Raw genomic sequence first — 27,574 nt, forward strand, 5'->3', positions numbered from 1 at the left:
AAATATGAGCTATTTTATAATCACTACTCACAATTCAACATTCCAGAAGTAGAGCATTGTTAAGGTTTTCAGGGCATCACCCTTGACATCTAGCTATCTAGAGGGATAACAAACTGATGCTAATGCTGGAAAGACAGATTTTTCAAGAAAACAAAGTGAGATTGCTACATACCCACCATTTTATTTTTACTTTTCAAAATTTTACTTAAATTCGACAGATGGAAAAAAAAACAAAGGTTGAAGGAATCATTAAACATTAACTTAACATTAAGGATTAACATTAAGGATTAACATTAACATTAAGGATCATTAGACATTAACTCCTCAAATATACCTCTGAAGCTAAGACCAAGTTCAAACAGCATGTTAAGAAGTTGCGGTCATTATTATCCTTTTTATTATTATTATTTTTGCAGCATTTATTAACCACCCCTGCATTGAAGAGGAGGAGGTTAGCGCATGTTTATTTGTTCTTATTTCCATAAACTCCCTTTCCTGGTTTAAATTCTTTTTAATTTGGCAAGATCTATAACATTTATATTCCATTCTGTACAATCCTCAGGGTTGTGCAATCTTAGTTCCATATTTAATAGGATTTAACACTCACCACCAATTTTCTTGCCGTACATTTTACATTCCAAGTGTTGTATTTTGATTGATTTCTTCATTTGCTGGAGTCCACTGTTAGATACTTCTTACAAGAAAGGTTCATGGGTGTTGTATTCCCTGAATTCATGCTCTTGAATGTCCACCTGTTGTCTAAATATGTAAATGACAACTTCAATGAGTATACACCTCTTAAGCTGCAGTTCTCCTCGGAGCTCGAATGGCTTCATTGGAGGGCAACCGGACTTATTTCTCTCTTGTTTAGCTTGGTGTTTCTGCCTAGATGTCCATATGATTCATTCTTTTCCCTTGAAATGTAGTATCTTCACCAGAATACATCTTTAAGGTGATTGCTATATATAAAATTTTTGGAGACCTCATGTACTCTTTTGATCTTGAAATTCAACTTTCACTATTTCAGGGATGTTTTTGTCGATTATATCTTTGTATGTTTTTCTCTATGGATATGTTGAATTTCTTTTGTCGATATTCCCTATCTATGATCTTCCAAATAATCATGTTTATATATTTGATCTTTTCCATGTATTTATTTAATTTTCCCAAGTTTGCTTGCCAAGTTCATGAGTTGGGTTTTCAGATATGTTTAATTCATTCCTCCTTCTCCTTTTCCTCCTCTTTTCTCTCCCTCCTCTTCCTCCTCCTCCTCTCCCTCCTCTTTTTCCTCCTCCCCTTCTTCCTCCTTTCCCTTTCTCCTTCTCCCCTCCTTCCTCCTCCTCTTTCTACTCGCTTTCCTCCTCCACCTCCCCTTCTACCTCCTCTCTCTTCTCTTCCTGTTTCAGCTGTTTTCAGTGTGGTACTTCTTTTTCTTTCCCAGCTCATCTTTCATGGTTTTCACTTATCTTACAATTTTTCTTTTAGGTCCTTGAAACTTTTCTTTGAATTCCTTTTTAAAAACTCTGTAATTTCTTTGAGATTAGACAACAGTGGTTTTCTGAATTCATCTTGCTTCCTTTGACAATTCCCTCTGAGGTCTATGTTTTCCATAGCCTTTTACTTTATTCATTTCTTCCTTTCTTATTTTGTTTGTTTATTTTGTAATTTCTATGACACTTCTCTGGCTAGTTCCCTACTAATTATCTCTCCCTTTTTTTGAGTTGGACCAAATATTTGCCAAAGAATAGTGTGCAGAACTCTGGGGCCTGGGAAAGGGGATTATGAACTGAGCAGTTCTGCATTGCCAGTATGGTTTTGTGGTCCATTTGTCCTCTCTCACCAGATCCGGCATTTCTCTTTGCTCTGTGCCAAAGCTGCTGTGTGTGGTGGTTTGGGGATGGATGTCTCATTTGTCCACTGCCTTACTCTGCAGCCTCTCTAGACAGAGACAGGGCCGTCCATCATTCGGGTGAAAAGGCACATGGTCTCTCCTTCAGTCTCCTCACATTCCTTCCTGCTTGAAATGCTGAAGAGGTTTCTGCGGGACACTCCCATGGCTGGTCCACATTCCCGCATCTTGTCACTTTCATCAAAAAGTTTATTGAAGTCCTTTTGAGGACTGAGATACTTTGTTTTAAGAAAATTTCGCTGAAGGTCTGAGGATTACTGTGTAGACTGTCAACACTTCTTGTTTAGATTCACATTTCTCAGTATTTGGCAAATATGCCTAATGGTTTGTGGTCAAGACCCATTTCCTTGTTTCCCTAAAGATACGGTTTCTACTCCTCTATATTTTTGGTCTTGTTGTCAGTGGATTTCAAGAGAGATTTAAAAATGTAAATACCTTCACTGGACATCTTTAAAAAGAAATCTCCCTTTTCAGTGTTGTTTAATAGTTATACAGAATTCCACTATGCAAATATAGTAACATTTACTAAAATTCTCTCATGAAGGACATTAATGCTATTTCCTTTTCTTCTTCTTTTTTTTGAGTATAAACAAGGCTATGATGAATATCTTGGAGTGTATGTCCAGTTATCCTCATCATATTTTAAAGAACTGGGGAAAAGCCTTAGAGAAGTTCAAGGATTTGCCCAGGGCCAAGAATCTAGTTTCTGGTTAGGCATGGCAGCTTATGTTTCTATAATCCTAGCACTTTGAATGACTAAGGCAAGAGGATCACTTGGGCCCAGGAGTTTGAGACCAGACTGGGCAATATAATGAGACCCCGTCTACCAAAAAAAAAATTAGCTGGGTGAGGTGGTGCGTGCATGCGGTCCCAACTACTCAGGAGGCTGAGGCAAGAGGATCCCTTGAGCCTAGGAGTTAAAGGGTGCAGTGAGTGAGCTATGATCTCGCTACTGCACTTCAGCCTGGGTGGCAGAATGAGACCCTATCTCAAAAAAATAGCAAAATAAAAAAAAATTTTAAAAACTATCTAGTTACAATACACCTGGATGCAAGCTCAACCTTGAGACACCCGTTTCAAAGCTGTCCAGCCTGCCACAGCCCTGCCTCTCTGTTCATCTCAGGGAAGACCCTTCCCACTGCCCGTCCTCTCCAATTTTATTGCCTCCTCCTCTGGCATTGCAGTCTTGTAGATTTAGCCCCTATTCTCAAAGGGATTAACTGTTAAGAGGATTTCTATGCAGCTTTTCTCCTGGATTCACACAAAAGGACTTAGATAAGTCTTGGCTTATGGGACCTTAATGGGCTGTTAGGGAAAAGTGGAACATCTGGGACCACTCAAACCAGAGGGAGGCATCAGAGAGGCTGGCCATACCTGGGGAGGACCTTCCAAAGCCTCTTCTTCAATGTCCTTATTAAGGACAGAATCCGGGAGCCTGGGCTGTTTATGCAACCCAGATATTTAGACTTCCTAAGTTGAGGATCAACTCTCTGGGGGCATCCACACATCAACTACAAATAATTAAGTGTCTAACAGGTAGCCAGAGCCAGCTTCATAGATATCTGACCTATGCAGTCATACAGGGCCCTGCTCAGGGAAGAACCCTGAGCTTGGTTTAATGCTCTTCTGTTGACCTCTTGAAATTAATAATCATATTTTAACCAGGGGCCCTGCCTTTTCATTGTGTACTAGATGCTGATTACGTAGCTGGTCCTCCATGTACCAGACACAACACCAGGCTCTTTCACCTGTGCCAGCTGAGGCTGCCACAGGGAGAAGCAGAGAACTGGATCTGAGGGCTGCCAGGCTAGGAGTCTACAGATCTGCAGGCTGCAGTCTGAGCAGCGTTGTGTGAGAAAAGCAGCAAAGTTAAGGAAGCTGGGCAGACAGAAGGACACCTGGACAAGGTGACTGTCCTCTGGGCCTATAGCCACAACTGGTCCTACTACAGACTGGTCATTTTGCATGTACGTGAGCTGGAGATCTTAGTCTGTTTTCTGTTGTTTACAACAGAGTACCTGAAACTGGGAAATTTATTTAAAAAGGAATGGAGGCTGAGTTATGGAGGCTGAGAAATCCAAGGACTAGGGGCCACATCTGATGAGGACTTTTTTGCTGGTGGCGACTCTGCAGAGTCCAGAGGAGATGCAGGGCACCATCCAGCACAGAGCAAGAGACCTGAGCATTCTAATGTGCTAGCTGAGGTCTCTCTTAATTTTCTTATAAAGCCACCAGTTCCTTTCCCATGCTTGCTTATTAATCCATTAACCCATTAGCCCATTAATCCATGAATGGATTAATCCATTCATGAGGACAGAGCCTTGTGACCTAATCGCCTTTTGAAGGCCACACCTCTCAATACTGCCACATTGGGGATTAAATTTCAACGTGAATTGTAAAGGGAACAAATATTCAAAATCATAACAGGGTCCTTGGTCTGCACCTCAGGGGCAGAGGAGATGCCTGTCCTATCTTGCTAGACTGCACCCTGATGACAGAGGCTTCGAGAAAAGAAGGCATTCCTTAGATTGCCACTACATTTTTCTCCCATCACTAGTCACATCACTGAAGCAAAGGAGCCCAGTTCCAACAAATATGCAGACAGATCCTCGCATTTCACCCTAGCTAACTGTGGTGGGAAGATGGCCTCCTTCTTTCTCCCCTCCAACTCTCTTTCTCTCTTTTCTTTCTTCTGTTTTATTAGCTGCACACACAAAAAAGATTTTTATTACTCAAATGAGCTCTCAGCACATTTGTTAATATACTCCTAATGGGTTTTAAGACCTAAAAGCAACAGCATGGATCACCATTTGCCTGCTCAGCAAGAATTTGCCTGGTGGGAGGGCGGGACTGAGAGAGGGGAGGAAGACAGGGAACAGGAGCTACCTCTGTTGGCCAGGCCCACCATGCAAATGAGCTGGGATGCGGTCCCAACATATTAAATGGATCAGAGCAGCTTCTCATTCACATGTGCAAATTAGATTAATCAGACCAGACACAGAAAGAGGAGAATAATAATGCCGTTACTAAGGACATGCAGGCACCCGCAGGGACCCGCAGGAGCCATACCTGGACTGAGAATCATATTTGGACACCGAGTCATGACCTGGCTTCTCTCACTGAGCCATTCCACTGGGGCCAAATCTGCCACATGATCCCAGCCTCTGCAGCTCTCCAAGTCCTTCCTGTTGGGCCCAGCCTGCCCAGGCAGCTTCCAAGGCATCGATGAGCAGGGAAACCGACTCTCGTTTCTTCACAGCCCCTTTGGTGCCTAGGTCTGAGCCCTGCAGAGAGGCTGGGTGTCAGAGTGATTCAGTGTGGCCTGAGGGTTGAGAACACAAAACCCAGTATGTGATGAACTGACATGGTCCTTACCCATTGTATGACCTTGAGAAAGTGACTTGAACTTCAGTTTCTGCATGTGCAGAATAATTCTCTCAAGGGATTATTCTGCAGGTTAAATGAGATAATATGTGCAAAGAACTGTGCCAGATGCAATAAATATTATCTATTATTGTCTTTCTCCTTCCGGTCCCTTTTTTCTCCTTTCTGCTTACCTTCCTGCCTTTCTCTCTGCTTTCCCCTCTCCCTCCCTCCCCTTCCTCTTCCTCCCGCCCTTTTCTCCTTCCTTTCCTCCCTTCCTTCCTTTTTCTTTTCTGCTTCGTAGAATCGGTTCCAGTTTTCTATAAGTTGATTCATAGAACTGATTCCATGATTTATCTAATTTGATCTTCCAGGAGAGGCACACAAGTCCAGAGATGGTGGTGTCCTTTGGATGCCCCAGCTGCCTGCCTAGAGGGGTGGCCCCTTGAGTGAGCAACCCTTTCCTTCCAGTCCATGCAAGCTCCTGGGTCTCCTTCCTCAGGGCTTGGCTCAGTCCTCTTGTCTGCCCAGCTTTCAGTAGCTCCAGGATGAGTAGGACTTGCTGCCAAGACATTCTGTTTGTTCCCTGCATGTTGTGCCCTGACAGCTGATATATGCAGACTCCACACACCTGTGCCAAGGCTGGTAGGCAAAGAGGTTTTCGTGGAAAAGCCAGGGCGGAGGGATTCAAAGCTTGACCGAGTGTGGCTTGTCATCATCCTCTGACACTTTTTCATCCCTCTCTGAGTTTTATTTTGGTGGACACTGTGTGTCCAGGATTGGGGCAGAAGAAAAGGGTGGCAGATCCAGCCAGAGGGCATGGTGATTGCATATTGCTCTGATTACCAGTGAGGTTGAGCATCTTTTCATGTTTACTGGCCATTTGTATTTCCTTTGCTGTGAATTTTCTGTCCATATCCTTTGCCCATTTTCTTAGGTCATTTGAATTTCTTTTCCTTTTTTCAGTAATTTGCAGGAGGTCTGAATAATATTAGGACATTTGTTCTTTGTTTGTTATGTCTATTGTGCAAATTTTCTTTTAGTTGGCTGCTTGTCCCTACCTTGTCAATTGTATTTCCCACAAACTGACCTCAACGAGGGATGCATCAGCACCAGGGTGTGCACATCAGTAAAGATAGTTGGAGTCATACCTGGGAATAATATCCATCAGGTGCATATCAACAGAAAAATCTAGATGAACCACTGCTCCCGGTTACTGAATATGAACACAACTGGACTTTGGAATTTTAAAAGCATTGCTTTTCCTATTCGCGATAAGTCCATTTCTTTCCTGGGTGAAAAGAGAGCAGAGATATGGTAAACTCTCATAGCTCTGCTGTAGCTGGAAGCTGAATTTGAACAAACTCATGAGGGGGTGGTTCAGAAGTGGGGACTGGTGAGATAGCTGCCATGTTTTTCTGTCTCCTGAGAGCTGAGCAGGATCTCAGACCTTTGGAGGAATTGAAGTTTTGCACAAGCCCTGGGTCTTGACCCAGAGGCCGATTGCAGAGACCATATCCCACAAGCAGGAGGCCAGACTGGCTTTTGATCCTAGATTGCTGGGCTGGTAACAAGTGGAGTCCAAAAAGACAAGGTCCGATGTCCCAGAGCATAGCCCTGAAGCCACTAGGCCCTGTTGAATCATCTACTTGGCAGCCTCTGATGGTGACAGTGTAGTAGTCCTGCAGCTGAGGGCTTAACTTGGGTGAGTCCAACTTTGGTAAAGCCAAAGACCCCACGTGCATATACAACTTGGACTTGTCATTTTGTGAGAAGCGAAGACAGCAGAGTCGTCCAAGTGTGGACTTTGTTGGGTCTTGCTGGATCCACTTGTGGAGAATTTACACTCTTGGAGAACCTTTCTTCTCTTTCTCTTCATCACTGGAAATATTTGCAAAGAACCCATTGGGTTCAGGACTGATGAGAGCTCATGAAAACACTTCTTTTTTTTTTTCTTTTTTTTTTTTTTTTTTGAGACGGAGTCTTGCTCTGTCGCCAGGCTGGAGTGCAGTGGGGCAATCTTGGCTCACTGCAACATCTGACTTCCTGGTTCAAGCGATTCTTCTGCCTCAGTCTCCTGCGTAGCTGAGATTACAGGCATGCACCACCACACCCAGCTAATTTTTGTATTTTTAGTAGAGATGGGGTTTCACTGTGTTGGCCAGGCTGGTATCGATCTCCTGACCTCGTGATCCACCCACCTCGGCCTCCCAAAGTGCTGGGATTACAGGCGTGAGCCACCGTGCCTGGTGGAAATACTGCTTAGCTACGTAAACCAACTGATCTATGAATGAGGCCAATGAGATTAGATTCCTGGGCCCATCAGTGTTTGAGAAGTAGAAGTGGGTTTAGGGAAGTGGTTCTAGGGTGAAGGGCATTTTAACTAAGAACTAACTAAATTCCTTTTTTTTAAGATGAATATTTATGGAATATCTACCATGTGCTGGGTACTGAGTTGGGCTCTGGAAATATAATGAAAAACAAAAATAAGTGCAATCCTTCCTTTCATGGATCTTAAAGGAGAGAGTAGGAGACAGACATTAATCAAGGAGCCCCTAAACATATGTAAAAGACAACTGTGAAAACGGCCATCCATGGTGCTGTGAGCATGGGATTGGGAGAGCTGGCCTAGTGGGAGGCAGTGGTCACTCAGCTAGCTCTGGAGGAAGAGGGGACTCATCAGGGGGAAGACAGACCTTCCCAGCTCAATGAAGTTTGCCTGCCTGTCACTCATTCTCCCTTCTTCCTCTCGCTCACCTACCCCACTCCCATAACCCAAAGCATACCCCCCTGGATCCAATGGATTATTATGTCCTATTTATTCTACCTCTGAAAAATCCCTCAAATTTAACCCCCCTTTTCAGATCCCCCTACTGGCTCTGCCTCAATTATCTTTTTATCTCTCCCCTAGATTCTTTTAAGGGTATCCTCACTGTTATATTGCCCTCCAGTGTCTCCCTTCACTAATTCACACATCCTGGAGTCAAACAATTGTCTCCACCCATGGGCAAAAGCCTTCTTAACAGAACATGACCTTTTTCATTTAACCCATTCACATTGAGAAGTGGTTATAAGCTAGACACATTGGACTTACTAGAAAGAAAGGGCTAGATTTATTGGAAGCGGTAGCCTTTGAGCCGTACAAAGAAGAATGGATATGGATATAAGGTGCGGGCAGGGGAGGCCACTGCAAACAAGCAAAAGAGTGGTGGTAAATATTTCCAAGGGGGTCTAGGAGTGTGAGTTTTGAGAGAAAGCAACTGGGTGGGGCAGCCAGGAGGGGGACTTCCAAGGAAGTGTTTCCTTAATGTGATAGGAATAGATAGAAACTAGATAGTATAGAGTTATGAATTATGAGAGACATAGACAAAGGAATGCATTTCTCTTTCAATATTATTGGTCATAAGAGCAAAGCAAGATGGTGGCTGGAGGTAGAAGTAGCAAAGGAAAAAAGAAGTGACGAGAGAGAGAGGGAGAGGCTGGCTGAGGGTGTAGAAGTGTGGACTTGCTGATAGAGAAGGGCCCAGGAGACACAGAGTGGGCAGAGGTGGCTGAGATGGGGTCGAGAACACAAGTCCGAGGACTCCCAAAGAGAGAAGCCCTTCTTGAGAGAAGAGGCAAGTGGAAATCAGTGGCATTAGTGGAATGAGATGGACAGAAGCAAGGTGAGGGAGGGAGCCAGTGTGACCTGTTGTGGTTCTGTAAACCAAGTTTTTAAATAATAAAAATAAATGTTAATAGTATATTTTGCTATAACATTTTCAGACAATGCAAACTACAAACTGAGGGTCCCCCTTCACCAGCCCTCTCCTGCCTTCTCCTCTCAGAGGTTTATAGGGTTCATGGATTGATGCGTAACCTTCCAGGTTCTTTTCTGTACATTCACAGCACTGTAAATATATCTAGATAGAGATATATACGTAGACACAGACATATACATATATAGAGACACATACATGTGCACACAATACACATATACATATGCAGACATAGTCATACTTTTTTACATAAGTGGGACAATACAAGATGTACTATTCTGAAACTTGCTTTTTTTCATGTCATATGTCTTTAGAGCTCTTTCTCTTCATATTCATTCTTCCTGGTGGATCTATGGATCTCTGTGCCATGAATTATCTAACTTTTTTTTTTTTTTTTTTGAGACGGAGTCTCACTCTGTCGCCCAGGCTGGAGTGCAGTGGCACGATCACGGCTCACTGCAAGCTCTGCCTCCCAGGTTCACACCATTCTCCTGCCTCAGCCTCCTCAGCAGCCGGAACCACAGGTGCCCGCCACCAAGCCTGGCTGATTTTTTTTTTTTTTTTTGTATTTTTAGTAGAGACAGGGTTTCACCATGCTAGCCAGGATGGTCTCGATCTCCTGACCTCGTGATCTGCCCGCCTCAGCCTCCCAAAGTGCTGGCATTACAGGCGTGAGTCACCACACCCGGCCGAGTTATCTAACATTTTATTGATGGACATTGAAGTTGCTTCCAGTGATCTCTGTTAAAAAAGCCAGCTAGGGCTGGGTGCAGTGACTCACGCCTGTAATCCCAACACTTTGGGAGGCTGAGGTGCTGAAGTGGGTGCATTGCTTGAGCCCAGGAGTTCAAGAACAGCCTGGGCAACATGGCAAAACCTCATCTCTACTAAAAATACAAAAAAGTAGCGGGGCATGGTGAGCCTGGTGAACGTGGTGGCGCACGCCTATAGTCCCAGCTACCCGGGAGGCTGAGGTGGGAGGTCGAGGCTTCAGTGAGCCATACTGTCATGAGTACCATCATCAATGCACTTTTATGAGCTTATATACGAATGTCTGTCAGATGGAAAGTGAGGAGTGGAATTTTTGCGTCAAAGACTATGTGGGCTGTAATTTTGTTATTGTGAGACTGTCCTCTCCAAAGCTTGTTTACACTCCCACTAACCACCTGGGTTGATTCCCCTACCCTCTCCCAACATTAGATTTTATCGGGCTTTTTCATTTCTGCCAATCTGATTGTCAAATAATGCTATCTCATTGTTTTGATTTGCATTTTCCTGATTAGCAACACGGTGCCTCTTTTCATATACTTATCCTCCATTTGTGTTTGTGATTTTTTTTTCAAGTGGATTACCTGTTCATATCTCCTGCCCATTTTTTTTTCTGTTGGGTATTTGCTTTCTTTTTATTGACTTGGACCACTTAATATATTCTTGGTATCACTGTGTTGTCCATTATATATGTTATGGCTGTCTTTTCCTACTCTGTAATTTGTATTTTAAGTTTGTTTTGAGGCCTATTTTATTGAGTCAGAGACAGATAGCTTAAATGACTTGCCCAAGGTCCCTCTGCCTAGAGCTGTTTTCTGACTCCCCATGGTGTTTCACCAGATCCAGTATTCCTCTGCAGAACAGCAAGACCGTGTCTTCCTTTGGCTCCCTTTCGGGGGGATTTTTTAATTGCATGCACTCCTGGAGTAAGCTGACTTTGATCCTGTTGCAAAGCTGGCTGAGGCAGGGAAACCTATGACTATGGCTGTTGCTGGGTTCTACTCCACCTGTTCCATTTCTCTTCTCAATTTCGATGGAAGAATTTCCAAGATTTTCTAGCCCACACTTTCAAGTTCATGTAGGATGTACAGTGGTAAACTAAAAGGTTTCAGTGTTCTCTGGCACCCTAAGGATTCAAGGACTGTGTATCAGGAACCACCTGGAATCAGGTTGCCAGATGTTCCAATTAGAAATACAGGACACAGCCAGGGGAGGTGGCTGATGCCTGTAATCCCAGTACTTTGGGAGGCTGAGGCAGGAGGATTGCTTGAGGCCAGGAGTTCCATGCCAGCTGGGAAAACATAGCAAGACCCTGTCTCTACAAAAAATGAAAAATATCAGCCAGACATGGTGGGGAGTGCCTGTAGTCCTAGCTACTTGGGAGGATCGCTTAAGCCCAGGAGTTCTAGGCTGCAGTGATCTAAGATTATGCCTCTGTACTCCAGTCTGGGCAACAGACAGAGGCCCTGTCTCTAAAAAAGAGAGAAAAAAAAAAACCCAAAACACCCAGTTAAGTTTGATTTTCACATAAATAACAAATATTATTTTACCATAAATATGTCCCATACAATATTCTAGTATAAGTATGACCCATGCAATATTTACTTACACTAAAACATTATTCATTTTTATCCAAAATCAGGTTTAGCTGGGATTGTATATTTTATTTGGCAACCCTAATCTGGAGGAGATAGGAAAGGGTAGGAGGCAACTGGGTGAGCTCAGTAGGCTCACCCCTGGCCTCAACCTAAGGCTGGCGCTGTTAAATGTCTTAGATTTTTAGATTTAAGAATGTAAGGTACGAAGAGATCAAGTGACTTGGCAGAGCTGAAGTTTGGATCAAGATAGGTCTGATAGAAGAGCCCATTGTTTTTCCCAAGTCCCTTGAGTTTGGAGTGACTGATTCTCCTCTTCATAGCCTCTCCCCAGGATGTAGAAGAGACAGCCCCAGAGCAGCAAAGAGTGTGAGGAGATAGGCCTATCAGAACCGGGCTTTCCATGTGCAGAAAGTGTGGGGTGAGGGGAGAGTAATGTGTTTCCTGCAACACTGTCATCACCTTAAATGGGGTGAATCCTCATTAATTCCAATTAAATAACTGTTTAATTGGTTCTAACTCCATTTCCAGGAGTGAGCTCACAGCCCATGAATAGATCTTTGGACTTCTGACTACTACATATCTTACATTACTACTACATCCTATCACTTTTTTTGATACCTAGTCTAAATTTTTTTTTGAAATGGAATTTCACTCTTGTCGTCCAGGCTGGAGTGCAGTGGCACAATCTCAGCTCACTGCAACATCCGCCTCCCAGGTTCAAGTGATTCTCCTGCCTCAGCCTCCTGAGTAGTTGAGATTACAGGCGCACACCACCATGCCAGGCTAATTTTTTGTATTTGTAGTAGAGATGGGGTTTCGCCACGTTGGCCAGGCTGGTCTCGAACGCCGGACCTCAGGTGATCCGCCAGCCTCAGCCTCCCAAAGTCTTTTTTAAATCACTCTTATTGATATGTAATTAATATACAATAAAATACACCATTTTGGAGTGTACAGTTTGGTGCGTTTTCACAAGTTCATGCATCCATCTAGCTACCACCACAATCAAGACATAAACATCTCCATCGCCCCCAAAAGTTTCTTTGTGCCGGTTCTTAGTCATTCTCCTCCCATCCCTGACCACAGGTAACTGATCTACTTTCTGTCACGTCAGATTAGATTTGTCTTTCCTAGAGTTTCACATAGCAAAATCGTACAGTGTAATCATACAATATATACTCTTGTGTCTGACTTTTTTCAGTATCACAGTGATGAGATTTGTTCATGTGTTGTTGTGTGTATCAGGAGTTCATTCATTTTTTTTTACTGCTGAAAACTATTCAGTTTTATTAATATACCATAATTTCTTTATCCATCCGAATATCCTTTTGGTGAAAATTTGGGTCATTGGTTTGGGGTCATTATAAGTAAACCTGCTGTGAATGAACATTCGAATATAAGTCTTTGTGTGATTATATGTTTCATTTCCTCTGGGTAAATTCTTAGGAATGAAATTACCAGGTTGTGTGGTAAGTGTATGTTTACATAAAATACTGCTCAACTGTTTTCCAAAGTAGTTATACCATTTTGCATTCCCATCAGCCATGTATGGTGGACATGCCCTTGCTGAAACTTGGTATCTTTATTCTTTTACGTTGTAACCATTCTAATGGGTGTGTGGTGGTATCTCATTGTGGTTTTAATTTTCATTTCCCTGATGGCTAATGAGGATAAACATTTTTTCACCTGTTTATTGACCATTTGGAAATCATCTATTCAAGTTTCTGCCCATTTTTAAATTGAATTATTTGTCTTATTAGTGAGTTATAAGATTACATATATGTGTGTGTTTTATTTCTATATAATTCATATATATTAATATACTATAATTTGTTTATGCATATATATATATATATATATATGGAGAGAGAGAGAGATTTTTACCTGTCCCAAAGCCATGAAGGTTTTCTCTTGTTTTCTTCTGGAAGTGTTATAGTTTTAGCTTGTATATACACTCAGTTGTATGATTCCTTTTGTGTTAATATTTGTGTATGGCGTGAAGTGAGAGTTGAGGTTCATTTTTTCCCCGTGTGAATATTCAGTTGTTCTAGCATCATTGGTTAAAAAGGCTATTAGCAGATCGTATTTTGAATAAGATGCCGATACAACATGATTGATTCCCTGTCAGCATCCCCTCCTTGTTTTAGTATTTTTTTTTTCCATCAACAAGTATTGTTGATTTTCTGTGACATGTCAGGTATTGTTTTAATTGCTGGGCATCAGTCCTGAATAAAGTGGAACAAGTCCCTGCTCTCATGGAGACCATGGCTTAGCCACAGGAGACAACAACTTAACCCAAAATAATAATAGCAGACCTGGCCCTAGAAAGATAACTAAAATAGGGTTAGGAAACAGAGAGTGGCAGGACATTCCAGAGTGAAACAGAGAGGGCAACATTTCTAAGAACACAGCATTTGAACAGAGACCTGCAGGATGGGGGATATGAGGGCCTGGCTCTCTGCAGATGGGCTGTTGAGGGGAAAGACTGATTGCCAGAGCCTCTCATTCCCAGCCCAGCTTCTCAGACACTCCCTTAGGGGTCTACAGTTGTGACAAGGGCCCTCTGCAGAGCTCTTGTGCCATCACATGTCACTCGGGTCTCCTCCATGTCCTGGCTACTCCAGCCACTGCTCACAAAGCTGCATCTGACAGCAGGGAGTGACTTTAGCAGATTTCACTCCTTCATTCATTTCTTTAATTAAAAGGTATGTATTAAGCCCAGTAAGTGTGCTTGGCACTGCGCTAGACTCTGGGGAGACAGAGATGAACAAATGAATGGACCTGAGTTACGGCTTCAGCAGGAGCCAGCTCAAGAAAAGTCTTAAATGCACTTGGTACATGAAGTGTTTGCTCTGCAGACAGGAGAGCTCCATGAATGGCTAAAGCTACTGGATTTGGGGGAGTGAGGAATGGGAGACAAGGAGAGTTTATCCTAGGAGACTGTTGCAATAGGTTCAGGTAAGTTATGATGCAGGTGTGAATTAAAGCAGTGGAGATGTGGGGGCTGGGAGAAAGAATGTTGGATAATCCACGTTTCTAACTTGAACACAGGGGCATGGTGGTGCTACTGATTTTAGGGGACACAGGAGGAAGACCAGGTCTGGAATAGGTGAGTGCATGGGTAAAGTGATGAGGAGTCCGTCTGGAGGCACGGCAAGGGTGAGGTGCTCCTGGTAGAAATGTCTAGGACTTAACTGCACTTGAAGGTCTGAAGCTCATGAAGGAGATCTGGGTGGGAGGTCAAGCCTTGCAGTTTATCCACAGAGGAATTATAATTGACAACAGAGATGGAAGAGATGCTCCTGGGAGGTATCTAAACAAATACTTGCTCTGTGTCAGACTTTTGCCTGGAGTGCTACTAAATGTTTAATATACTGGTTAGGACATTGAGTTCTGATGCCCAACTCCCTGGGTTAAAACTTTAGCAGTAGCACTTACGAGCAGGGTGACCTTGGGCAAGTCAACTCAACTCTATATTCCTCTGCTAAATGTTGATAGTAATAAATTTACCTTCTGGGGTATTATGAGGATTAAATTATCTGGTATGTGTATAGCACATAGAATAGTGTAATACCATGTGATTGGTAAATGTTAGTTGATCCTAATATCCTTTAACACACCTATAGCATAGGGGGTATCATTACTTGTTTTATAGATAAGGGAATTGTCCAAGGTTATGGAATTAGGTAGTGGAAGAACAAGGACTTGAATGCAGGCCTGTGTGTCTCCAGAGTCTACCATTCAAGGCTGTCTTCTATTGGGGGATAAAGGTCTGTGCATTCATTGGCTACTTGATGAACTTAGCCCCTCTGGGCAGAGGGGTTCCAATGCCTGGCTAAGCCCCCATCCCTGCTGCGCCATCGGCCATGGCTAGTATCTTCTACCTGCAACCTGGAGCCAGCAGACCCTGCAGCCCCTCCTGCAAGCCTTACACACACACACGAGAAGGATGCTGCCTTTCTCACCTCCTCCAGATGCTTGCACCTACTGTGCCACATTGCAATCAGGGGCTGCATGTCTGTGCCTTGGTCCCAGAACAGAGGAGGAAAGGAGCCCTGGAGTCCATGCTGACAGAGGTCTGTTTACCGTCATGCCCAGTGCCCTGAGTTACGCTCCAGGTGTCCCATTTGGAGAAGAGAGCTAGTCAGGAGCCCTGTCTGAGATACTGTGGCAGCTTGGGGTTGAAGCCAGGAGAGCAGACTTGGAAGGACTTTACACTATTAGCAAATACAGCACAGAGAGAGGCCAGAAGTTCTGAGAGGAACTGGGATTAGGGAACAGTCTGAGTCATGGCCCGGCAGGGAAGCAGGAAGGCAGCCAGCTCTGGGGAGGGCACTGAGAACAAGCAGGCCCAGGCTGGATGCCTGGCTCTACCTACCCGCTCTGTCACAAGATGTCATGCTTCTCTGAGCCTCAGTTTCTTCAGCTGTAAAATGGGCATGGCAAGGATACATCCCTTCTAGGGGCAATGTGAGGACTCCTTGCTATGCCAAGGATGTTACGTGTTAGCTTCCCTTCCCTTGCCCCTGCCTACCCAAGGAGGGAGGATTTCCTGCAGAAGGCAAGCTTTCAGCAGCGTTGGGGAGGTACAGAAAGACATGGATTGAGAGAGTAGAGGTAGGAGGGTGTTGCTGCAAGGGCATGAGCCTTGTATTCCCGGAAGCCGGAGCTGAGTGGAGAGCTTCAAGGTGAAGGGATTATTGGGCATAAATATGTAAAGAGGAAAGGAACTGGCTGCTGTCATTCTAGTAATCCTGGCTGCTGCCAGCTCTGTAGCAGGCATTGGGCTGGACTGGGGTGGTGCCAAGGTGAATGAGGTGCCACCTCTGCCCTCAAGGAGCTCCCTGGGTTGGGGCAGTCAGACTTATTAATGGAGCATCTCCATCCAGGGTGCTAACTGATGCTCAGGGGTTGGACAAGGGAAACAGTTCAGAGCAGAGAGTGACTGCTCCTTCCACCAGAACATGAGTCGCTGTGCCCTGGCAGCCTGCGAGTGGACTGAGGCCCCATGCATTCCTCTAAGGGTGGGGTGATCAAAGAGATTCCAGGCCTCCGCTCTATAGACTGGAGGCTTGAAAGGGAGCACAGGTTTGTACCAGCAGGACTAAGCTTGGCAGTGCACCAAGGACCTTGACCTCCAGCCAGGGAAAACAAAGGCACAAGATCTACTGGGGAGCAGGGACTTTCACATACATTATCCTACTTAACCTCCTTAAAGTATTGAGTGTCCCTTTTTTATCCAAAGCCAAGAGAGGTTAAACAACTTACCTAGAGACACACAGTGAGCAAGTAGCAGCACCAGGATTCACACTTGGGTACGTTTCGACTCCACTGGCTTGATCTTTCCTGCAAGCACCCTCCAGCCAGCCCCATGCCTTCCCAACAGATGGACCGCTTCCACCTCTCTGCCAAGCCCTGCAGACGTGGCTACGTCCTGCCTTCCTCCAGAGGAGCCTGGGCAGCCTCAGGGCCTGGCCCACCGCAGTCCCTCCTGTCCTCCCCAGCTGCCAAACCACTAATTAGTGTGCCTGGCATTGTTCCTCACAGTTTCCCTCTCACTCTCGCCTCCCCTAGAAAGCCTAGCTCCCAGCTAAATTTAGCTGTGACTACTTCCCAGGGAGGGGTGGGATGGATGGGGAAGGAAGGCTAAGTCCTGAGTTTTGAGTCTCCATAGTGAAAGGGAGACAGCCCAGGGCTCCATCCCTCCAGGACAGCTTCCCCTCCATCGACCTGCTGGTGAAGCCTTGAAGCTGTGGCGTTGCGTTACTGCACACACTTGGCTTGAATATGATGGATTCTGAGGTCCATGTACGATAGCAATGGGAACCTTTAACACCACGCTTCTGCCTTCATCAAAGCTGCCTTGTTTTCATTGAGAGGTTTTATAATAAGCAATCATTACCCATTTGTGCAATACTTTTATATTAACATCACCTCTCTTATACATTGGGGTTCTGGGGTTCTATGTGAGATTTCCTTCCTTCCTTCCTTGCTCCTTCCCTCCCTCCTTCCCTCCCTTCTCCCTTTCCCTTCCTTTCCTTTTTCTTTTGACAGCGTCTCACTCTGTCACCCAAGCTTGAATGCAGTGGAAAAATCTCAGCTCACTGAAGCCTTCAACTTCTGGACCCAAGGGATCCTCTCACCTCAACCTCCCGAGTAGTTGGGACTAAAGATGCATGCCACCATATCTGGGTAATGTTTTTACTTTTTGTAAAGACAGAGTCTCGCTCTGTTGCCCAGGCTGGTCTGGAACTCCTGCAATCCTTCTTCCTCCACCTCCCAAAGCGCAGGTGTGAGCCACTGCACCCAGACCAAGATTTCTTTTGGGAGGGATTTGATTTCTTAAAAAGCAAGTTTGGAAACCAGAGCTTCACACTTGAGTGTCTTGCTGCTTTGAGTGTGATCTGAGAAGCAGCTGCATGGGCACCCCCTGAGAGCTTGTTAGAAATGCAGAACTCAGCCGCCACCCCACACCGAGTGAAATAGAACCTGTTGCACTTTCAAGATCCACAGGTGATCTCTACACTGTTGAAGAAGCACTGCCTTAGTCTAAATCAGGATCACTGAGGAGCTTGTCAAAATGCAGATTCCCTGGCTTCCTCCATGAGATTCTGACTCAGGAGTAAGGGAAGGCCCAAGCTATGTCCATTTTGTCCTTTTTTTTTGGTGGGGGGAGACAGAGTCTCGCTCTGTCACCCAGGCTGGAGTGCAGTGGCGCGATCTCGGCTCACTGCAAGCTCCGCCTCCAGGGTTCACGCCATTCTCCTGCCTCAGCCTCCTGAGTAGCTGGGACTACAGGCACGCGACACCGCGCCCAGCTAATTTTTTGTATTTTTAGTAGAGACAGGGTTTCACCATGTTGGTCAGGCTGGTCTTGAACTCCTGACCTTAGGTGATCCACCTGCCTTGGCCTCCCTTGGTGCTGGGATTACAGGCATGAGCCACTGCACCCGGCCTATGTCCATTTTTCATAACACCCCTGGTTATGGTGCAAGTCTTTCGTCTGCCCTGAGATGTTAATGTTCACTCTCTGCTAACAGCTTCAGGGAGGCAGGCTACCCAATAAATGCACAGAAACAAGCTTCCTCAAAACGTCTTTCTCTCCTTTACAGAGATCCTGTCCTCTGATGTCCCTGACCTCAGAGGTAGTAGGATGGGTGATGGGCTGGGGAGAAAGCATGCCTGTGACCTGCAGCTTCACAAGTTCTCACTTTAGCCTTGACCACCGAGACATCCTTCTGCTACAGGGAGAGATAGACTAAGACAGCAGACGTTCTGTGAGAACCAGGTCTGTCCCCAAGAAGAGGAAGTCTTGCAGATTACAGACCAAATCTGCAAATATTCCTGCAGACTCCTTGAAATTACTTGCTACATAACCAGTCTCCAAGGATTTGATGTCAGTTCTTTCCTCCCTTCTTGCCTGCTAGAACTTCCCACAGGGAAAAATGTTCCCAAGTAGAGAGATTTCCCAAGATAGGTGGCAAGGAGGGGAGAGGCAGGTGATTAGACCTGCTGCATTGCCCACATCCTTGAGCATGAGGCCATAAATAAGTTCTTGGCATCTGCTAAGTGCTCAAAAAATAATCATTGGGTATTTTTTTAAAGAGCCATCTCCCACCTGGATTGTTGCACTGCCTTCTAAGCAGCTCCCTGCCTCCAGTCTCCCTCTGCAGAGGGCCCTTGTCATAACTGTAGACCCCTAAGGGGGTGTCTGAGAAGCTGGGCTGGCAATGGGAGGCTCTGGCAATCAGGCTGTTCCTGTAACAGCCCATCTGTAGACAGCTGGGTCCCCACTCTCCCGATCCTGCAGGTCTCTGCTCACACCCTGCCTTCTTAGAAGTGTTGCCCTCCTCATCTCACTCCCCTTTAATTCATCCCTCTTGGGCTCCTAGCCCTGCCATCCCTTGTTCTGAGTCCCTCAAGACTCCCTTGGACTCCCAGGGTCTGGTCCAAATGTCTTGGATGTACAAAGCCTTCATGAGCTGGGTTCTGCCTACCCCTTCACCCACATCTTTGCCAGCCCTCCCTGTGCCCTATGCTCCACCAAGGCCGCAGTAGGTCCAGTGCCTTGAGGGTGCCACGCCCTTGCGGGCATCTCTGCCTGTGCACCTGCTGCTCCCTCTGCCAGGGATATCCTTTCCTGCACCCACTGGCAGGTCTCCTATAACCTATCCCAGGAGTCTCTTCACAGGTCCGTCATTCATTCAGTCATTCAACATGAACTGAGTGAGTTCCTACCATGCGCCACATACTAAGCTAGAGTCTGGGGACGTACAGTGCCTGTGATAGATTCATCAACGCATTTAAAATACTCCCAGACCAAGAAGCTTCAGGATAACCTCTCTCCTCCCTTCCACAGTTTGCTAATGAGGAAACTGAAGCACGGTGTGGTTAAATGGCTTTCTCAAGGACAAACTACTAGAAGGTAGAGGGTCAGGACTGGAGCACAGAGTCTGGCTTCAGAGCCCAGGGCTTTGGCACTGTGGCAATGTGCCACTGTGCAGCCCCTTTGCAAAGGTCTGTTTCTCAATGTCTCCTGTGATCTTGCTCCTCCTTCCTCCCGCCCTGGTTCTCCTCTGTTGCTCCCAGCTCAGAGGATGGAACGTCTGTTCATCCAGTAGCCTCCCAAGAAAACTGGTAGTCATTTTGGCCACTGATCTCTCCATCACCCAGTTCTGTTTGCCTTCTGAATGTCTCTGACATCTGTCCACTTTCCACTTTTCTTCACCGTCCCGTCACCCACTAGCCTGAGGTTCCATCTTGTCTCACCTGGACAGCTGTGGTAACTCTAAATTGCCTTCTCTACCTTCACCCATGCCCTCGGCACAAATCAGCAGACTTACAGCCACTCTGATCAGGGCACCCAGCCTGATTTCCACAGGCCTCCCATACTGCCCTCTCTGCCCTTTCTCAGCCCTCCCTCTGAAGCATCTGCACAGGGGACCCCCTCCGCCTGGGGGTGCTTCTTATCCTGCAGCCCCATCCCAGCAGAACCTCACTGTGCCCATTCCTCAGCTCTCAGCTCCAGACTCATTGTCGCAGGGGTTCTCCTCTGATGGCCTGTCCAGCCCAAATGCCTTTGCTTCCCTCATGGGCCAGTCTGGCTCTATGATTACATACTTGGCAGTGTCATTGCTGTATGAGCACCTGTCTCCTTCATGAGACTGAAAGCTCCAGGAGAGTGGCAACATATCTAGTTCTGGTCTCTACTGTATACTCAGTTCGTGGCCCAGGGCCAGATATAGAGTAGGACGGAAATACGTGATGAACAAATGAAGGGGTTGTTATGACGATCAAATGAGAAAGTATAGGTAAAAGTACTCAAAACAACCCCTAGCACAAGTCAGATACTCAATTATAAGCTACTAGTAATGAGTCTTGTTGTTAGAACCAATCTTGAGCAAGCCTTACCTGATGCCCAAAGGGGGATGAAAATTGCAAATAACGAGAATGGCAACTGCACACAGCTGGAAGGGACTATACAGAGCTGAGGGTGGAAGCTGCAAACAGCTGAGAAGGTGCTTATGAACAGCTGGGGTTGTGACTGCACACTCCTGAGGATAAGGCCTGCAAATAAGTGGGAAGTGAGTGCAAATAGCTGGAATGTTGAACTGCAAACAACCGGGAGTAAGGATTGCAAAACAACCAGAGCAGAGGCTGCATCTGGGGAGCAGAAGAGCCTCGGAGCACTCACATCACCCACTGCCTCTGCAATACTGGGTCCCTGCACTTTCTCCTCTCTCCCAACAGAAGTGTGCCCAAGAGACCCCAGGGGTATCTCTCACGGGCCCACAAATAAGACTGGTTCGCCTGGTCTATTCTGATCACCTAAGTAACTTTTTCCCTCCCCTCCCATGCTCCACCATGTTACTTTCTCTCAGTTCTTCAGATAGGCTTGTATCCTCCCACTACCTGACCTTTGCACATGCCAGGCCCTCCTTCTGGAAGTTCCGCACCCCATCCTTCAGATCTGAGTTCCAATACCGCTTTATCAGAGAGACAAGATCAGATTATCCTTCTCCATTTTCCTTCGTTTCATCATCTTCAGTGAGAACAATGATTAGCATTTGCATATACTTGTTGGGCTTTCTGATGACTGCCTACCACCCCTACTAGACTATAATCTTCTAGAGAGCAGGGACTTAGCACCTAGTCCACGGTCTGACACGTAGTAGGTGCTCATAAATATGAGATGGGTGGAAGGATGAATGGAGGAACTGGAGCAATGGTTGAGTGAACAGAGAGTTCCTCAAAGGCACAAGCGAAGAAAATAAAACGACTGTCTTAATTGAGTGGCTACTGTGTACCTGGCCCTGGAACAAGTCATCTCTTTCTTGTTAGTGCTTGGGATGTATATGAATGAATCATTCTTTGTCTCTCCAGGGAGTCAGAAGATCTTGATTCTTTCCTTCGTTCAGCCAGTGTTTCACTGTGAGACCTGACCTACTAGGAAACCTGTTAGGAAAAGACAAAATATTCCTGCCAGTGCTTTGCACTGACAGCTACCCTTCCTGCAACCTACCTCAGATAACAGCAAGGAAGGAGCCAGTGGTCCTGAGGCTCCAGTTTACCCATTTATGAGAGAGGGATTTGGGTTCTAAGATGATCCCTAAGGACCATGCCAGGTGGGATAGTCTGAGTCTGTGAAACTTCTCAGGAGGTTCCTTATATCTTTATTTTGTAACTGGCCAGGTTCCAGAGTCCCAGCCCCAGATAAGAGTCGAGGGTTCTGGCCACTGGTGCCCACTGCCTTGGCCAGGAAAGGGTCCACAGTGAAGGCTCTCCCCTGGTTCCAGGACACTTGTTCTATCTACCAAGTTGCCTACAAGAATCTCACAGATCTCTAAAGCGGGCACAGAACCCAGACTCACACAGACACAGAAACCCACTAAAACCCCCAAAAATGACAATAGTCAATCTTTATAAAGCACTGGCTAGATGCCTGGCATTGCTCTAAACTGAAGCTCAGAGAGGTTAAAGAACTTGCCCAAGGTCACAAAGCTAGTAAGTCAGAGCTGGGCTTTGGACCCAGGCAGCTGGGCTCTGGGGTCCCTGCTCTTAACCCCTGCATCATAGTCTGAGACATCCAGTCACACTCACCACCAGACACACAGGCTCACAAAAGTACACACACACATAAAACACACACAAGCTTTTCCCGTGAAGGCAACAAAATGGCTGCTGTCTCCCTTCTCTTTCCTTTCTTGTAGTGATTTAGGCTCTGTGGGCTAAGAACTCTGCACAAAGCCAGAAAGGGTCTCTTGTTACCAGTCCATTTCTCAAATGGATTGGCATTCACAGTCGCTCTGCCAGCCAGTCTGGAAAAGAGGCTTGGGAAGCACTGAGCCTGTAGTGCCCTTGGATACTGGTACCCACAGTAGGAGGAAGGGGCAGGGCTATTTCTCAGCAGGTTGATGACGCTTTGGATGGTAGCCGAAATGCCTCCTTTATCTCTGTCCCATTAATTCAAAGATGCCACAGGAAACCTGCTAGGAAAACACAAAATAGGCTTGTCTGGCTCTCTGCACTGACAACCACCCCTACTCCACCCTGCTTCAGACACAACGAGGAAGGGAACCTGGGCAGCTGTGACGGGGCCAGGTCCTACTGGGCACAGCCACCCTGGGCATCTCACTGGCAGGGGATCTGGCATGGGGTGGGCAAGGAGAACCTCAGAAAGACAGAGAAGGGCAAAGTAAACCAGCAGGTGAGACAGGAGCATGTCAGATGGGCACACAAAGCAACAGAAACGTGGATTTCAAGTCCAGGAGCTTCCAGAAAGGTATATGTACCTGCAATGATGGGAGGGTGGAGATGGCTGTGGTTGATCCTGACTCTGATTCTTATTGACTATGTGATGTGGCTTTGGGCAAGTTACTTAACTCTCTGTGCGTCAGTTTCCTCTTCTGTAAAATGAGGTGGCAATAGTACTCACTTCTGAGGGTTGTTAAGAGGATTTAATGAGATAATTTTGCAAAGAGCTTAGTATGATGCCTGGAATATCATAGACATGCAATAAATGTTAGCTCTCATTCCTGGAAACAATGAGGATGATGAAGATGCAGCGGGATCAGGAGAGACAGAAGGGTCTTTGCCAGGGCTAGGTGGCTCATAAGCATCCTTGCATCATCCCAGCCACTCTGAGTTTCTAGGGTTCTTAGGTACGGTGTCCTCTCCTGGCCTTTGCATCTGCTGTTCTCTCCACCTAGAGCACTCTTCCCTCTCTTCTCTGGATTAACTCTTGCGTATCCTTCAGGTGTCAAACTTAGACCTCACTCTGCCCGGGAAGCCCTTCCTGACACTGACCCTGTAGGTCTGGCTGAAAAGCCTCCTCTCAGAGTTCCCACGGCTGTCTATACAGCTCATCATGATCGTTCTCGCCCTGGAGTGGGTTGCGGGTCTACCTGTCTGCCCTCTGTGATGTGTCATGCTCAGCACCGAATCCCCAGAGATTCACAGAGCCTGGAACACGGTGCTAAATAATAAGTTGGGAATGAATGAAATAACGACTTGTATGTTGAATAATAGAATATTGTCCCATTACACCCAGCTGCTTCTCAAAGACAAAATTTGAAGCACCAGACATAATGAGATGCTCAATGTGATGGGGCCAAGAGTACAGGCTCTGGAGTCAGACTTCCTGTGTTGTAATCTCATCTCCTTCCCCAGTACCTGCATGACCTTGGGAAAATTGCTTAACCTTTTTCTTCCTCAAGTTCCTCATCCATGTAATGGGAATAATAAAGTCTCCACCTTGCTGAGTTGCTGCAAGGATAAACAACACACTTAAAGTTTTTAGACGGGGCTGGCCCAGATGAGCTCTCAGCAAGCCTTAGTCCTCCTTAGAGGTGATGCTCCACCTCACACCTGCCCTTCCCACATTGTGAATCTTGTCAGCCCCTACCGGGACCCCTGCCCGCTTCTGTTGCCTCTTTCAGTAGTTTATAGAAGCTGTTGCGATTTTTTTCTAATTTAATGTTTATATCCTTTTATGTCCTGACCAAAAAACAAATGGCCCGAGAGGAAGGCTGGGGAGAGGGGACATCTGAGTTGAGGCTTCCAGTCCCACCACTGTAGATTCTGTTTCTTGGTCTCTTATTCCACAGGGTCAGCATGTGGAAGGGTTGGGTCGGGGAAGGACATCTCAGGCAGAGGCAGCAGCAGGAGCACTGAGCTGGCAAGAGCACAGCTCAGTGCTTCTGCTGCAGCAAAGGATGGGGAGGTGCAGTGAGTGGTTGGCAGGGGATTGGTCATGGGGTGTCCTGAGGGTCCCTGGAAGTTGCTTGGAATCTAGGCTGCAGGCAACAGAGCACCACTGAGGGCTTTGAGCAGGTGAGACCTAAGAGAGAGTGCCCTGATGGAAGGATGGACAGAGATTTGTTGGGTAATAGGGAGGGTGTCTAAACATTGATGGGGTTGAATCTCCTGCTCCCACAGGGTCCTGTTCTGCCCTGATGGAGGGATGGACCGAGGAGAGTTTGCTGGGTAATAGGGAGGGTATCTGAACATTCATGTGGTTGAATCTCCTGTTCCCACAGGGTCCTATTCTTGCCCACTCACCTCCCTCACTACCAACATTCACTGGGCCTGTTTGCCCATCTGCCCACTCCCCATCCAGCCCTACTGCCAGGCTGGGAGTTCTATGGGAAGGTAGTCATTCCCAGCCAGCTGTTTACCTCCAGCACCCTGGACAGGATCTGGCTCAGAGTAGGTGGAATTGTTTCCCTCCATCCTTTCTTGCTAACTTCCTACCCCTCTCCTCCTAACTTGAACTTTCTTACCTACTTTTGTCCCTCTCTGCCTCTTTGCTTGAATAACAGCCTGTGCTGTGAATTAATTTCTGTCCTCTGTTTCCCCTACACCCTCCCCCATATCCCATAAACTGCCACTTCTTTTCTGGAAAAGCTCTGAACTCCACGACACTTGAAGAACCTAAAGGGAAGGGGTAAAGAACCAATACCAGTCAAACACCTTTCATATGCCAAGAACGATGCTGGGAACTCTATATGGATTCCTTCATTTAACTTTTCAAACAGCCCAAAGAGGAATGTATTAGTGTCCCACCTTATAAATGAGGGTCAGAGCAGTTCAAAGTTGCCCAGTGTCACATTGTGGCAGAGCCAGAGGCCTCATCAAAAGAGTGGTTCCCTAATGGTGGAACCTCAGGCATTTTGAGGGGACAGTGGGAAAGATTTGGAATAAGGAGACTCCTGGACCACTCGCATCATGCCCTGGTGATGTTGCCTCCATTTCTTCTGCCTTGGGTCAGGGATTCCTGATCCACAGCCCTGCTCTGAGCTGGAGTAGATTCCGTGAACCTCCCTGGGTCAGATGGTGCTCTAGGAAGGCAGAGAGGGCATCCCACATCCTGCTGAGATAGTGCTGTAATGGTGGGTTGGAGCCAGCGGAGAAATGAAGCCAGAGGCCAGATCCCCAGGGCTAAAGTTACACCCTAGGCTGGGAATCCCCAGGTGGGTTCTGAGATTTTGTTTCGTTATCCCCGACCACCCCCTTTTGGATCCATCAGCCTTTGTTTAAACCCATTTTACCAAGTCCTCAATCATCTGCTGCCCCTGATCCTGTGCATGACTCTGGCCCTGGTCACAGCCCTTGGGCAAGACAGATGAGCTCCCCTTCTGTGTCTCACCGTGGCAATGGAAACCTGCAGCCATCCACATCCTGAGCTAGCTCTGAAAGTCAAACCAGCACATTCTACTCAGGTGAGACAGCAACCCGGGTCCCTTGGCTCAGCATCAAAGGGTTGGGAATGATCAGCAAGTTGCTGTTGAGAATAGAGAAATGAAATATGTGAGGATATAACTTTTAACTTAAAATGCGGTGCCCCCTGCATTTGGATGTCAGGAGGGATCTTGAGTGACGTTTGTGGAGCTGCTGGGGTGAGCATGTGAGGTCAAATATATTCATTAGCCATGCTTAGAGGCAATGGTGGAGGGAGCGAGGAATACACTGGTTCCACCTGCTGGGTTTCTCCCTATCAAGAGGGAAGCAGAGCTCAGATTCAGTTCGACATCCCCAAAGCAGGCCCACAGCCATGCACACAGAGAGCATCCGCAGAGGCCACTGGAGCGTCAGTGGAGTCCAACCAGGCTGCACCAGCTTCCAGATGCCCTTCACCTGCTACAGAGGGGAGGCCCTCCCCTCCCCGCTGGTGGTTCCTTTCGATGGCACCTGTGTAGCGTCATCTCTGCTTGGAATAAACCAGGTTTTGGCTGTCAGGAATCTTATTACAGAAGGAATCTGGGTGGATGGCCAGACTTTGTGTGAGATTCCCTAATCGGTGGACTTGGGAAATTTATGCACTCGTGTGTGTGTGTGTTTGTGTGTGTGTGTGTGTGTGTATACACTTGGGAGAGGGAGGATCTGTGGATCTACTGAATGTCTTCTAAAAGGGATCTATTCATTTAGTTAAATAATACCATGTATTATGTCCCTGATACTGTTCCAGGCACTGGGGATATAGCAGTGAACAAGACAAAGTCTGTTTGTACTCTAACCCAGGAGACAGAAAATAAATACATGACTCTAAAACTGTCAGGAGCCCTTGTGACTACAGTAAGTGGACTCCAGTCTAAGTGAGGGGTACCCCTGGATCCACTGCACCTTGCAGAGGGAGGTCTGAGTGTAGGCTGGATGCCCTCAGAAGCCAGGCCCTCTGGTGCTGGGCATGTACCCTGGAGAGTGACACAGTGATTCTTCCCAGCCTTCCTTCCTACACCTAGCCTGGGACCAGCCTCCCGAAGGAAAGGGTGGGAGCTTGCCCAGCCAGGGGCAGTCTGAGCAGAGCTTTGTGCAGTGGAAAGTGCCTGGCTTCAGAGTGTTGTGAGGTGAACTGGGTGGAGGCATTAAGCATCTGGCATCATGGCTGACTCAGGGTGGCTGTTCCGTCCATAGAGTACCCTCTTCATTTGCCTTATTAGGGACACTCAAAGATGAAAAGTGTGCAGTCATCTGAGTTTGCTCTTGTAGAAGGTGCCAGGAAGCTCCAGTCCTAAGAAGGTCATTCCTTGGAGATACTCCTTCCATTCTGTGGGACTTGGAGGCTTTAATGTGCAATGTAGGAATTGGATCCTGAGATGGGCCTTATCTGACTTTCAAGCTCATGCTCAAACACTTGCCAGTATTCTCCTGCGGTGTGCTTTGTGTCGAGCCCTGTGCTGAGA

The 27,574-nt window shown here is 46.5% G+C and overlaps 1 protein-coding gene and 1 long non-coding RNA gene across 3 annotated transcripts in view; one reads left to right on the forward strand and one right to left on the reverse strand.

Annotated features, from left to right (window-relative positions):
• LOC129534404 (uncharacterized) overlaps positions 1-21,846 on the reverse strand; it is a 32,176-nt gene extending 10,330 nt beyond the window's left edge. The window contains exons 1-2 of the long non-coding RNA XR_008681001.2: positions 21,701-21,846; positions 20,805-20,960 (exon numbers count right to left, since the gene is read on the reverse strand). This is a non-coding gene — a long non-coding RNA (uncharacterized lncRNA). The remainder of the gene's footprint in view (positions 1-20,804; positions 20,961-21,700) is intronic.
• CSMD2 (CUB and Sushi multiple domains 2) overlaps positions 1-27,574 on the forward strand; it is a 647,961-nt gene that overhangs the window by 155,037 nt on the left and 465,350 nt on the right. The window lies entirely within an intron of this gene.

The sequence above is a fragment of the Gorilla gorilla genome, chromosome 1, assembly GCF_029281585.2.
Source record: "Gorilla gorilla gorilla isolate KB3781 chromosome 1, NHGRI_mGorGor1-v2.1_pri, whole genome shotgun sequence".
In the NCBI taxonomy this organism is placed as follows: domain Eukaryota; kingdom Metazoa; phylum Chordata; class Mammalia; order Primates; family Hominidae; genus Gorilla; species Gorilla gorilla.